Genomic DNA, 15883 nt, shown 5'->3' with positions numbered 1-15883 from the left:
ATTCTTGAGGGTTTTTTTTTTTTTTTTTGGGTTGGGCAAGTTGAATTTCAATCAACTTAAATTAGTAAAAAACTAATAAGTTTAATGGAGTCCTTTCTATTGTCCCGACACAAATCGATTGAGTGGAACCCAGCATATTTTACTGGGTTTATTACTTTATTATTTATTTTATTATTTTACTTGTACTAGGTCTAGAAAATCCTATAGTGCATTTCAAAATTGGATGTAATGATTGTAAAATAGTTGTGAATAATTTTGTAAAATCTACACATTCTTTCTTCTGTACACCTGATACTGTATGCCAAAAAAAAAGACTTGTCACATTCGGTTATTCAGAATTATGCCATATTTTGGAAATGTGGCAAAAAATGGAAAAAAAGTTATATTATAGCTCATAATTTACAATCATATTAATCATTCTTGCATCTATAAAGGTCGAGTTTCTTGAATAAAAAAGAAAATTTACTAAGTGATGGAGATTCATTACCTGGGACAATAGTCACTTATACATTTTAGCGGTCAAAGTAAAAACATCATTAACTGCTGAATTCCTAGATTGACCAATAAGTATCAAGTATTTCAGAGAGCCATAGGGTAATACAGCATCCTAAAAAACTGCATAAAAAAAATATGCTGGGTTGTCGTAAGCTAACAATGCGTCAAATAAGGATGAACCTAAAATGTAATTGAACAAATCTACTCAATGTTGTGTTTGTCAATATTTTACCTAAGATTGAGTTAAAACAAGTATTTTTATAGTGCAGGTACTGTACAAGAAATGCAGATTTAGCAACAGATTAAAAATACCCGACTAATTACTAATTATTATTATAATAATAATTAGTCCAAACTGAAGATAACCAGTGAGATAAAACTGAAATACAAAAAGCACTGGTCATATAGAGCTTTCAACCTGTGTGGTTAGAAGCATAGTTTCTTCTTAATATGACATGACATAATGAGATCATGCACTTCAGCAAAATATGCATATGCAAATCTAATTTTACATCTTTCTACAAGGTTCTGTGACTCTTCAATTGGAGAAAGAGTAATGACCAACATGGATCATGTGTGCCTTGATGACAAATGACCTGACAGCCTTTCTGTAAGAGTTGTGCACCAGTTATTCACTGTTTTTGGACATCACAGAAATAAATAAGATAATATTGTATATGACATTTTTTTTTCAATATTAATTATATACCGAAGATTAGCCAATAAGCAACCAATTTATTGTCTCCACAAACACAGTTTAGTCAGAGTAGTGAAGCTCTCCTCATTGACACTCAGTTTCCTTCCCTATATAGTACGTACCATTACACTTGTTTTGCTAACCTTGGAAGCTTTTCTTCGAACAGCTTTGAGGAGAATAAAAGAAGAGTCTTTACACATGTACTTGACTAGCACTGCTGAACTTGGAATGACAAGGAACCAATGAAATAAAACCTAATAATGAAGAACAAAAATATCCATGCTCTTAGATATGGGGCCTGAACTATAAATCACGATATCAAATCTTGCGATTTTAGCAAAATCTGTGATTGTTTTGCATGGCATGTGAGGAAAAGTTCAGTGATGTGATCAGCAATAAAATCTCCTTCAAAAGGTCAGACGGTGCTCTTGTGGGTTACACAGAACCACCAAATATGCACCGGAGAAACCCAGGAATTAGAAGTCTATGGGAAATCCTTATATTGGTTATAAACTTATGGATAAACAGAAAATTAAACTGCTTTCATTAATTTTAACTGGACTAATAAACACATGACAACAACAAAATGTGGTTTATCTGTAGATGTAGATCAGGAGTGTCAAACTCAATTCCTGGAGGGCTGAAGCCCTGCACAGTTTAGTTCCAACCCTGCTCCAACACACTTACCTGTAGGTTTCAAACAAGCCTGAAGGACTCAATTAGTTTAATCAGGTGTGTTTAATTAGGGTTGGAACTAAACTGTGCAGAGCTGTGGCCCTTTTAGGAACTGAGTTTGACACCTGTGATGTAGAGTCTGTAAATGGTACCGACAACGATGGCCGCCTCGGTTTTGTGCTCTGCAGTTGTTTTTGTTGGTTTGTCTTTCCTACAATTAGTTCACTAGAGTCAAATTGTTGGACATTCGGACGCATACACCACCAAATATATTTCCAACTGCGTTGCCTAGCATCCATCTGGCGGATCTCCGCTCTCTACTCAAAAAAATATTATTTTTATTAAATCATTAAATCAGTTCTCTGGACTTCAAAAACTGTCTGATTTAGCTCAGCTACCAAATACGACCTCCCAAGAGTATACAGAATAATTCGGAATGCTAAGCAAATCACTGGTACAACCCTCCCTACTTTCCAAGAACTGTACTTATCCAGAGCGAGCAAAAGGGCAGGCAAAATCACTCTGGACCCCTCACACCCAGTACACTGCCTCTTTGAACTTTTATCTTCTGGTTGACGCTACAGACCACAGTGCACCAGAACAGCCCGACACAGAAACAGTTTCTACCCTCTGGCAATCCATCTCATGAACTCTTTATGGTAGTAATTGTGAAACAAACATCACAACTTGCTTTACACTTTTTATGCACATATGCACTTATTTAACAACATACTTTACATGCCAATTTGCACATAACCGCTGCACATATAAATGTTGTATATAGTAATATACCTTTACATACACTTGTCAATTTGTATATTTGCTTTCACTACTTACTTCTATATTTAAAATATATTTACTATCTGTTTTGTCCCATTTCTGTAATTCTGCTGCACTGTAGAAGCTCCATCACAAAAACAAAATTCTCGTATGTGTGAACATACCTAGCAATAAAGCTCTTTCTGATTCTGATCTGAGTAGTTTTTATAATTTTCCTGATAATAAAATGTGATGATGCAATGCCTTTGTCACTGCTACCATAAAGTGTGTTGCATGGCTTATTCTGCGTAAGACATATTTAAAAAAAGGACTTATTTCAAACACTCGACTGAAGCTATGAAGTGAGTTTAAATTAAAAAAGTCATTATATGTGGTATTTGCACAAGCTTTCAGGATTTTAACATTGTTACTGTACTACAATAGTTAAGCAGTGAGTTAAATTGTTGTTCAGGAAATACACTCTTTTAGACTTCGCAAACACAGACTTTGCAAGTGTAATATGGAAAACAAACTACAGAGGACACATCAGATAAATCTTCAAAGGGAACAGTGTACTTTATAACCTCATTCACATCACCCTGGCTACATTGTTTTACTTTCTTAACAATAAAATGAGAACATGACATAAGGAACTGCCTTTTTTCATTGTGATATTAGCAACTTAACAGAAGCCAAAAATGTTGAGGCATCATGTAGCTACATTTATATGACTGTCATCTTCACTGTATGCATATTTATAACAAAACAGAGTCTATAACATAACTGACTCATTTCATTTTTATTCAAAATACAAAACATAGCCACTCTCTTTTGCTGAATATCAGTTTTAATAAATCAATAATGGCCATTATAAAAGTATAAAAAAAACAATGGGTTTATACATTATAGAAAATAAAGGCAAGCAGTTAGTCAAATGTGTGGAAGTGTAAGCAGTTACATTAATTAATAAATTAACTTATCTTTGCGCTCAGCCAAAGCACGTTACCTGAGAACAAGTAATAGATTCAAAAGAACAAATTGGTGGAATGTGTCATTAGATAGAAACAAGATGAATTAAATATCACGTTTAGCAAATATAGTGAGATTAGATCCAGCAGTAGATCCTTGATGAGCAGTCCAACGTGCCCAGCTCCCATCGCAGCAATGCATGCCAGAGTGTGTGTGCGGTCAAGTGATGTGCATTTTCAGAAAGGTAGTGTAGATGGAGAGTTGTTCAGAAATGCTGGGTGAAACGCCAGTGTGGACGCGGATCGTTTTCATTCCAAAAATGCAGTTTACAGAGAGCTAGCCAGCAGCTAGCTCTCTGCAACTCTCACATGGTCACCCACTGAAACTAAGCAGGGCTGCGCCCAGTCAGTACCTGGATGGGGGAATCGCATGGGAAAGCTAGGTTGCTGCCGGAAGTGGTGTTAGTGAGGCCAGCAGGGGGCGCCCAACGTGCGCTCTGTATGGGCCCTAATGCCCCAGTATAGTGACGGGGACTCTTTACTGCTCAGAGAGCGCCTTCTTTCGGATGAGACATTAAACCGAGGTCTTGACTCTCAGTGGTCGTTATCCCAGGAGAAATCCCAGGATGTCCTTCGAAAAAGAGTAGGGGTTTCACCCTGGCATACTGGCCAAAATTGCCCACTGGACTGTCCATCATTGCCTCCTAACCCTCCCCATATCATAATTGGCTTCATAACTGTGTATCCTCTCCATTAATCAGTGTGCGGTCTGGTGCTAAATGGCTGTCGCCGCGTCATCCAGGTGGATGAGGAGATTCTCCTCTGTGTAAAGCGCTTTGAGTGCCCAGAAAGGCGCTATTTTTTAATGTATGGAATTGTTATTATTATTGTTTTAAAACTAAAACGTATTAGTGTAAACAGGGCCTGAACTTACAAGGAGAGTATGCAAGACAGAACTGTATGTAGGCTACATAATATTGAGAAAAAAGCCCCAATCACGGCTCCTTTGTCAGCTGCGTTATAAAATAAAAATGGCCTCTTCATTGTTTTCAAAAAGCTCAGTTTTCGGCACTCAAAAACTTTGCCATAGTCTGGACAGAAGGTGTAACCGTAGAAAAACTTGTGCATTTTAAAGCTAAAATGTATTAGTGTAAACGTGGCCTTAGTCTCATGATTTACTGTGCATTTTTCTGAACGTTAGCTTGACTAAAAGATTAACAGAGAATGCAAAGCTAAAAAGGTAAGTTCACCAACAATAAAGTCATTTTCTGTAAATCATTTTCTTCTCTATTCTATTTAAGAAACTGGCTGTTGTTCGCTTTTACGTGATAAATTGAGTGTGATGTCCCTCATTTGTTAGTCACTTTGGTTAAGCATCTGCTAAAGGATGAAATGTAAATGTTATTACATGTTGCCATCTTTCATAATAGTTCCTGCTGTTATATACTAAAATACCCTGCCGCCACTAGCCGTTCTTGAGCAGGAGGTGGGCGAAAAAAGCTCCACATATTCTACACATGCATTCATGCAGACAGACACTTTTAAACACAGTCATTTAGGGACATACTTGTACAAACATTTAACCTCTTTCACACACACAATCACGCATGCACAACATACCCAAATTCCTAAATTACTATGATTCACTCCAAAACTCACCCACACAAAAACAGAGCAAGGCTCTCCGGGGAGGCACGCAGTGAGCCCAATTAAAAACTGAGCAAGCAGTCAGACAGAGAGAAAAAGAAAGAGAAAGAGAGAGAGAAGGAAAACAGAGAGCACTGTCAGTTTGTTCTCTGATTTCCACTCGTGAACTGCACAGCTTCAATGCAGTACAACAGCACAACTCATGAGAGAGCTGCTCTTCAGAGACTTCAAAGACTGTTCGCAGTAACTGCAACTCTTTAGGGTCAAGCTGAAATGATGTGCATCTCTTCTGACACCGCAAGAAGTGTTTCTCACAGAACAAAAAGGAGTCGTTTTAAAGATTGATTTCTTTAGGGTTAACAAGGTCTTTTAGAGATGATCAATGGCACATAATGAGTGTTGTTTTCACTCACTGATTACTCCAGATCCCTGTCTCGAGCTTCCAGCAGATGATGTTTTGCTCTCACATCACCAATCCTCTTTGTTGCAATTGGTAAATGTAAAGGGGATCTTGAAGTCAGACATTGTGGAGCTTCCTTTAACACATTATTTCATCAAAAGAAAAAATTCTAAACACTCAACCTCATATTATTCCAAACCCTAGAGACATTAATTTGCGCTCCAAAGATGAACAAAAGTATTTTAGGTAAAATCTGAGAGCTCCATCATCCTCCATATAGAACAAAGTTCAGAAAAATAGTCAAAAAATCTTCAAAACAGACAATATGGCTTCAATGGTTCAATCGGTATATTATGAAGCTACAATAATACTTTTGTGTGGACATAAAACACAAATAACCACTTTACTTAACAATTTTTTCCTCTCAGTGTTAGTATAGGGCACACACTTCATGCTTGACCGCACTTCTGGCCTATTACATTGGATGGACCTGTGCTTTGTTTTAAATAGAGTCAAGGCAAATAATTTTGGTGAATGAACAACTTTACAGCAACTTTGAATTGGTATGGTAGATATTTTAGCTATTTTATTCAGGGGGGTGTTCTGATATGACAGTTCTGTCTGAATACTACAAAAATATCCAGCTATCCGCAGACCCACACACGTTTCAGCACACATACTTGAGCACACATGATCTAGGCAGGGGCGATCACAATATAATAGACTGAACCGTTTTCTAGCAGTCATCATACTGTAGATGATCAGTCATTATTAATCTGACAGATTCAGTATAGCAGATACTCATTTGCTGGTTTTGCATTTTCAGAGAGATATAAATGATATAAATTGGACAGGTTTCATTTATAAAATGGATTCACTATAATGAAGGAAATAATAGCAAGTTAATATGTATAGGCTATAATACATCTTTATATGTAATAAAAATCTTTTTACATTAAATAAATGTATAACACTATTAATATTTTACTCCAGAGATTGAATAGTATTTATTTGCTTAAACAAATAATAGTTATTGGTGTTTTAATTAATTATTTTTATTTACATATTTTGAGCACCAAAACTGCACAGATTATTACGATATAATAATGAAATAATAACTGAAATGGGAAGCCCTAAACTGTTCACAGTCACGGACAGTCTCGATCATATTTGTAAAATATAGTAGGTGGTGTTGGATAATACGAATCATTTTTTATTATTTTTGTCTCTTTTTCTTTTAATCAAACAATTATTTGTATTGGTCATGTAAGGGTCATATATTAACTGAACTTCTAATGTTGTGGGTGAGTGCTGTGCATACTAATTAGCATTTGTGCAGAAGTAGATAGATGCGGGTCCAAAATTAAATTCAGCTCTGCAGAAACTTCCTGTCTGAATAGAGGTGTTAAAACTGAATACAGAAAGATGTATACTTTGTTGTTGTGCAGAGAATTCGTAGAAAAAGAGGAAGTATGTGGAAGGTGTGGCCAATGGAGGACTGAACAATGACTGACAAATGACGTTACACCAAAACTCCACCTGTTAAGATCAGTTGTGTATATATGCTGGAGTCAGGAAATGTATGTTAGTTGCGAACCTCTTGAATGTAATTCTTGTATTGCATTGGGGTAATGTAACCCAGAGCTCTGTCATCGAATTATTCATTTGTATCTAATAAATTACTAAGATTTTTGGCATTAAAGAAAACCCTCTCCAGACCTTTTCTTATTGAACACGCATGGAATAGAGATAGATATTCCAACAGTGGCGATAATGCTCCCAAGGAGTTATTCGTCGTTAAACAAGAAAAAAAATAGAAGACTGATCCGTTAACCATATAAATGCACTAAATAATAAAAAATAAACTGTGTCTACCAAATACTCAGTAAAAGCGGTATGGTTTATTTAAATTAACTCCTCCCATAAATTTTGCATCCGAAAGGGAAACTTTTAATAATGCTTGCATATGCAGCTTGCAAGGTCAGCCCAAATACAAATGTGCCTTTTCATAACTTATTTTCACTGTACATTTTCTTATAATGCCATAACGTTATTTTTTTTTATTTTATTTTTTTTTACTGGGCCAAGTTGTTATACACAAATATAGACTTATTTACTTATACATAATATAACATTTAAATGAATATTTATTTAAATGTATGTTTTATAAGGGATGTTCATTTTGAGACTGCCTAGGTAAAACATTTAGCAAATTTTAAAATGTAAACTATTAAAGATTTAAATGCCAAGCTAAAGTCACAATCAGAAAAAGCGTTGAATGTAAAATTGAAAGTGCAAATGTAAAATGAGACTGCATAATCGATTATTTGACTGATATCTATTATTGACTAATATTAAACTAAAATCAACTGATACCAATAAAAAAAATGCTATTTGTAAAATATAATCAGGAACCAACCAAAAAGGCAAAGCCATTTTTTTCATGCAGCTCACTGAAAAATGAAAATTCTGTAAATCAGTCACTTTCATGTCATTCCAAATCCATTACTGTTTTGTTCATCTTTGGAGAACAAAATATGATATTTCTAATAAAACCTGAGAGATTTCTGTCCTTCACTGAAAATTTGGTAGTTTAATCCCAGTTTAATTTAGAGATGTAAATACAACAGACAACCACAGCATCATGAAAAACCACACATGTGCACTTTTTAAAAAGGTATTCAGTCAAAACATCTTTTCTTTTTTTATTTTAGTAAACAAAGCATTTGCATCACTTGATACAAGAAGCAAACTACAGGAGTCATAATTGCTTTTTGTCCAGACATTTTGATGCTTGAAACTTTTGCAGAGTACTTAAAGGGTCACAGATTTTGTTTTATTTTCCAGCTATGAGAGCCCAACTGGACTCACATGTGGACCAGTGCATGCAACACACGGCAGAAATATGTTTGTACGGAACTTTTTTTTTTACTCGATCTGGAAATTGTGAAATCTGGATTTGCTGCTCGTCTCCTTTAAAAAAAGACGCAGCTCTAGTATGTGTTGATTGTCTTGCCTCTACAGATTTGGTAAGTGTGCGATCAGTGCCCTTTCTTTGTTCATTCAGATGGCAAAGCTTATAGTTTGTATCGTCAGCAGTACTCTTTCAGAGTTTAAAGACAGACCTAAGTCAAAATGGTTTCCAAGTTACTTAGTTTACAGTACGTTAATATCACTACAATATTATGGGCTGAAAGATCTGCTGTAATTGCTGCAATCCGAGTGAAAACATGTAAACACTGCAAGCAAACTATAACCGACCATCGCGTTGAATTTTCATCGCATTCTGTGACAGGATAGTCTACACACACACGGCTTTCTGACCTACCGAATGCATGTGAGTTACCGAGAAATGCAGAGGTGCACACACATTCCACTGTCATTAAACACAGTCACTCTCTTTTTCCCCTGCGTCTGTGTGTTTGTTTTGCCTTGGTGAAAATCAGCATGTGCCCAAATGGAAACTCCCATTTTTATTCAAATCCTTCCCTCTTTTCCCTCCCACGACACTCCAACCTAAACAGAGCTAGACACACTCTTTAAACTGCAGCCTGCTGTATGTTATCAGTAATATTTGCAGTACAGACATTACAACGCCAGTATCCAGTGGGGGTTTTGGGTGGAAAACATACAATCTGATGTATGTGATGTCATCTTTCGCTGCTGTATTGTTTTAGAATAGAAAGAACATTTCACAAGTAATTTTATTCTTGGACCTTTAGTCTTGAATCTTTAGTCTTGGACCTTATTCCTGAAACAAAAATTACTAATAAAAGGTGTGAAGCACCATTAGCAGCCCATTTTAAAATAAATTTAAATACTTTTTGGCTAATGCTGTCATCCATGAGTATTCAAATGTAATTTTTCAAGAGAGGCTAGACAAAATGTAAAGCTCTACATTATTATTATTACTATAATAAATTTGAATTTTAAAAATAAGTATTTATTCATATTTCTTTGTTCTAAATCTTTAGGAAATGCTTTTAAAACATCAAAACATGAGGTTATGAAGACCATTGAATAGCTAATCCAGCTATAAGTAGTCCTTAAATGTCACAAAAATACAGTATTTAAATCTCATAATTAAATAGGCGAATAACATCAAAAAGCTCCACTTTTTAAGAAAAAGGAACCATCCTTTTAACCAGGCTGGCTATGGGCCTGACATCCCTTTCTAAAAAAGCATCTCTTTTGTCACCCCAAGGGCAGCACAACCGAGACAAGAAGAAACTGAGAATACCAATTCCTCACAGAAAGAAAACAATTACAAATTGGTTGACAGACACCACGCAAAATAAAAAGGAAATTGCAGCATCTGTGTTTGTGCATGCATAACAGCCATTTACAGTTTGGTTCAGTTTTATTAGGTTATCCTCCCACTTAGTTTGCAAGCTTGTACATCACATCATTAAACAGGATTAAGGAAAAGTTTTTAAAGCAACAGTCTGGATTTTGAGTCAAGCACAGGTACAGGCTTCTCATGCCTCAGAACTTGTTCAGTCATGTCAAGCAACTCACTTTTAAAGCTGTGATCAGATGCGCTATACAAATTAACAAAAGTTTATCTCCTACCAGCATTAGCCAGCTCTGCTTTTAGTTTAAAATAAGCCTAGGCAAGTGGTGTCAAATTGTCAGGAGTTAAGCACTCACAAACACAAACGAACACGCACACATACACACACAGACACCCCTACGCACAAACTTGATAGGTTGTTCAAAAGATATCCCCAGCATCCAAGCAATTAGTGCTCATTGTTTCCATAGCAACCCAAACGACCAGTGGGAAGGAGCCAAAACTTGGACCATAATTACATTTTTTTTCCCTTTCTCTCCTGTACGTTCCCCGTAAATAATGGGCATTATGGATTACATCTTGCACATTTTTACAAGGACTGATTACAGAGTCACCAACAGTAACCCACTGAGTGAAACCAAGACCTTGATTAGCCATTTCAGATGAGTTGGATTCAAAAAGCCACTAAAGGATATGAAGTTAAAAGTCCAGGAGGAGCACAAGACCTAGATTTACTCAAATATAAGCTACAGTATATAGCTGGACACCTTATTTCCACAACGCCAATCACGTAAATGAGATTTAATGACTGCCTACAGTAATTTACTCGCAGCCAACTGGCAATTATAGTCAATTAATAGACATTAAATGCATTTCTGGGTAATGTAGAAAAACTAAATAAAAAAGCTAAATGCCTAAAGCAAAATAAGAAAGAAATGTTTAATTATGCAGCTCAAATTTTAAATTACAGCAACAGTATGATGCACACACACACACACACACATCTGATATCTGCATATTTCAATCATCCATTCAGATGAGTTGTTATAAAAACATCTGTTATCCTGTTCATCACTTTGCATTTAATAAATACAGGGACAGGAATAGCATTATATTTAACTCGCCAAATTGTCAGAGTCAGTGAAGCGGATGAGAGATTCATCAGTCCAGTTCCAGAGGGCAGCAGAGAGAAATTTATAAACTTCACCATCCACACGTCACTGGCTTAGAGAATTACATACACATAAAGAGAAACAATGTCGTTTACACAATTGTGCCTGATTGCTGAGTTGGATAAGCGTTCTAGAAATAGGATCCAAATCTATAATAATTGCATGTAAAATCTGGAAGGTAGCTGGAGGGGTGGGAGAATATAAAAACGCATACACACACACACACTCGCAAGCTCAACACACAAATATACACCTTCATAAAAACACAACAAGCCCATTTTCATTATCTGCAGACACACACAAACACATTGCCATTATGTCCCTGTCAGATCCCGTGGGAGGTGAAATATGATATGATGAAGGTTAAGCAGTCAGTTAAGGCCGGGTCACTCTTCACATTCCCATGACTGTCTGACTGGGTCAAGTCCATGGCCATCACCAAGGAGACGCAGCCTCAGAGGAGCTTTCCATAAAGTCTTTGTTCATCTTCAGTGTTCACCATGGCTCTAATAACGCATTCAGAATTCAGAGCTGAAATGAAATATTACAATTGACTAGCCAATGTGCTTTCTTGCATTGTTATTAGAGCTGTGTTGGGTGTTAAATCAATTTCATTTTTTTGATCTAGACTGTTTTTAGTTGATGTATGAAAAATACTTCACTTGTATTGTGTGCCTACCACCCAATAAGTGCAATAAGCTTTGTGATTTGTTGTTTTTTAAGAGTGAAGTCAGCTTTCAAGTGTTCAAGTGGCAGAGAAAAGCACATGTGACAAGTCTGTACCATGTGTTATAGCTAGAAGCAGACTTGGAATGAGCACTGAGAAAACAACAAAAGCTACGTTTCCATTCACCTATTTTATGCCCATTTTGGGTATGCAAATTTTGGGTATTTGGGTATGCATAATTTAAAAAAAAATTGCACAAAAACATATGTGCATAACTGAGTAGGAAAAACTTTTTATTCAATAAGAAAAGATCCGAATAAACTACAATGGAAACACTTTTACGAACAAATTCCAAATGCGTATTAAAAAATCATGTGATTTTGTTATAAGAGATCTAGTGATGATAAATACGTGTGTGAATGGACAAATCAGCAGGCTGAGTACACTGTAAAACATCTGAAATGTCATTTTGGTCATTCTAAAATGCTTTAACCATTTCAGCATTAGTGTTAATTTAATATTAATTACCTCCAAAGAGGTCAATAACATCTGTGATTTACGTCTCACTTCTTAAACACCATCACACGTTCATTGCATGTCAGCATTGCCTTCTGAGGCACAAGCCATTTATTAAATAAGGAACCGATTCACGCAGCTTCTGCTGTGGCGACCTCTGAAATAGAGACTAAGCCGAATAAAAATAAATGTACAAAGAAGGTTCCTTAATAGAGTTTTTGTACCATTTATGATATATCCAAATCAAACAGAATCAAATAAAAAGATTGTTAATCATAATCAAATCAAATTCTGAATTGTGTCTTTTGCTGTAATTTTTATTTTTAGCTTTTACTATTTTAGAATGCAACAAATACTTTGCTTATACGATAAATAATTACATCATACCTTATATTTCATTTTCTATGTGTTGGCTGATTTCACTAACTTAGAAACATAAAAGAGAGGTTTGTACATTTAAAAATGCAATAAAAAAACTTGATAGAAATCATAGGGTAACAGTAAAGTCAATGTGAAACATGCAGTTTAAGACAGCTTTAAGAAATACTGTCTTGAAGACAAAAAGTATATAGAGTGGAGAGAGAGGGAAAGAGAAAGACAGAGAGACAGAGAAAGAGATTAAAAGATAGTGGCCATTAGACGGACTCTTGCAAGATTCATAATGACTAAAACCTTTGTGTGTGTGTGTTTTGTGTGTGCGTGTGAAAATGTGGGCAGATGTGTGTGAGCGCCTTTGTTAATTAACACTCACTTTAATCAAACAGGAAAATTAGAATCCCAATTTGCAAATAATTGCATCTGCTGCAGCATGTCAGCAATGACGTTTCAAGCAATGACATGCATTTGCTGATTCTCATGACAGTAGCAGAGGCCTATGAACCTGCTGATGTGCCCCGTCCTGCTAAAACTACAGTCACTCAAAGTACAGAATGTGTTTTCACAGTTTTACATAATACCACTCTCACATGAGGATATCATCCATGACCAGTGACTCAGAGGATATGATTAACAAGGTCTAGAAGAAAGAACAAAAAGGAGAAACCAATGATTATAAATCAAAAGAATCTGTCATCTGACACATTCAGTACAGTCATTCAGGGTCTGCAGCATACTGATGCATAGAGCATGAAGTAATCATACGTAAAGGCTTCTAAATGTTCTTGATAGTCAGAACTTTTTGACAGAAAAATTTCATTTAAAAAAATCTCAGTATAATTGTGTACAAAAATATTACTTTTCACACACATTTTACACATCATGCAAGAATAACTTTTACATTATGGTTTCTGCCTCATTCATTCTTCCACGGCGGGGCGCCACAAAACTGATCCCACCATGGCTACATTACAGCTTTTCATTCAAAACATTCAGTCATGTTTGTTTTTTTTAATAGTGGATGATAATCGCACCAAAACGTATAAAAGGTAAGTGAATTATAACAGCGCAAACTTTTCTGTAACGGTAGTAGTGCATCATTTGTTTAACCCTTTAAAGTTACGTGCTGACTGACTGACTGGCCGACTGACAGATGCATAATGCATGAGGCCAGCAAACACGACGTATAGCTGCTTCACTTTACTTCAGGACGCATTAATACCACTCTGTAGGTTTATTGGAGACATTTATAAACATTCCTATCAAATCTAATAAATGTTGGAGACATACTTGTTACATAAACGCACTACTATTATAAAGCGCACAAGAAGATCCGCGCTTGAGCAGCGTATATTTGAGGAGGCGTACAAGAAGTTTTGTGCTGGGCAGAGGAAATCGGCGCACAAGCAAAGAGATTTTCATGCTCGTTGGCTATTACATAAATGCGATCTTGACTTGTAATACTGTGCTTACTACATTTTTCATTGAAATAACACCACAGGTAGTTGTTAGATCGGTGTAAAAAAAGCCTGCCGCCACAGTTCGAAAAAATCCTAGGAAACACTGTACATTGTTAAAAACATTTCAAGATGGGCACTTAGATGGGAGCTCTTAATACAAGAGCAACATATTACCATTTTAAGTAACTTTAAACTTTTCTGCATTATCACTCACCCAGAATGCATATATGCAAATCACCACTCTTCTCAACAAAGGACTATAAACCCTGCCTCAAGAAGTTAACTTTCTCATTTGTCAGCTCAACTCTTGAGGGTAGTACAAAACCATTCTTATAAAAACTGGTGACTGAGGCCACCGCCCAGAATAGAACAGGAAGAGAACCGACACAAAACCCAGGAGAGAAAGTTGTTCCATTCCAGCTCAGGACAGCTTCTTTTTGGGACCAATGAAGAGACTAGGACCTTGGCAAAAATGAGTCAATCACACAGCTGACATGCCCATCTCTGATAACGTTTTTTCCTTTCTTTCCGTCGAGAGTCTATTTAGGTTAAGTTTGCCATGAAACCAGAAGTCAAGACGACTGATCCCTTTTCCCCCTCAAAACTTGAAAATCCAGACTCTACCCTATTCCAGGGGACAAGGAGTCGACCACCAGCTAACCACATGAGAACATTAGTTCAATAGATGGAGTTCTTCACATCACACAAGGAAAGCAACTGGTGTAAATTAAATGTAACCCTATAGAAACCATAGAAGGGTTAAATTGATTATTTTTGGTTTGCTTGGTTTGGTCTTACCAAATCAGAGTTTTTTGCATTTTGCATTACACTCTATTAAACTTGCATTTACTCTTTTTTACAACCTGTATGAATGTGTGTTTGTGTCTGTTGGATTAGTCAATATAATTTTGTATAAAGAAAGGTGTCTGTGCAGATTTATAAATCTAATGCCTTAAACTTTGATCTTGTTAACCTGCTTAAACAAAAATGGGTTTTTATTTTTGATAGCAATACGCATAGTTGAAGTCAACTATCCGTTCGAACGATCACTGGATGATTTGTTTGTTAGGATTTCAAGAGTTGATTCCTTTAAAGCACCCTTCAAATTAATCTACAATCCACTTTGAGCTAATTCTCTACAGGACTATGAGAATACTTTTGTGAGTACATAAATAAAAATAACATCTTTATTCAACAGTTGCCTCTCCTCAGTATCTCCATTGCGCTGCTGTTGTTTGATTGCTAACGTGGCCTTAAAAATTCAAAATTGATATCTGTTGTGCTTATTTGATTTCCAATTAAAACAACACTTTACAACATTTCTGTAAATAATATAAACAAAGCAACATCTGTGATGTTACTTTTTCTTCAGGAAGAACAAGTTGAAAACCAGCAGAGAGCCTCCATATCACTTTTACTGTGCAATAATTCTTGAATGTTTAGGATCGGAATTGGCCAATTACGATGACAAGAAATCAATAGCAGGTATTTTCTGCAAAAGTTCTAATAGTCTCAATTGTGAGTGCTGTTTACATGAGTATTACTGGTTAATTCGTGTGCTTGTTTAAAGACATCAAAAATTCCTAATTGCAACTGAAATCCGTTTAAACAAATGATTGGTCATAATTGTATCTATTTGTGATTTAAACTACAGTGATAATCGTTTCTACTTGGGCTGCATGATATTGGAAAAATCTGACATTGCAATATTTTGTTTTTCTGCAATATATGGGAATATGAATCTGATTGCACCAGATG

General features: G+C 35.9%; 1 protein-coding gene across 14 annotated transcripts in view; it reads right to left on the bottom strand.

Moving 5' to 3' along the window:
* Nucleotides 1-15883, bottom strand: part of ikzf5 (IKAROS family zinc finger 5) — a 260718-nt gene that overhangs the window by 219702 nt on the left and 25133 nt on the right. The window lies entirely within an intron of this gene.

Source organism: Danio rerio, chromosome 17, assembly GCF_052040795.2.
Source record: "Danio rerio strain M-AB ecotype USA chromosome 17, GRCz13ab, whole genome shotgun sequence".
Lineage (NCBI taxonomy): Eukaryota > Metazoa > Chordata > Actinopteri > Cypriniformes > Danionidae > Danio > Danio rerio.
This window is presented reverse-complemented; position numbering and strand designations above follow the sequence as displayed.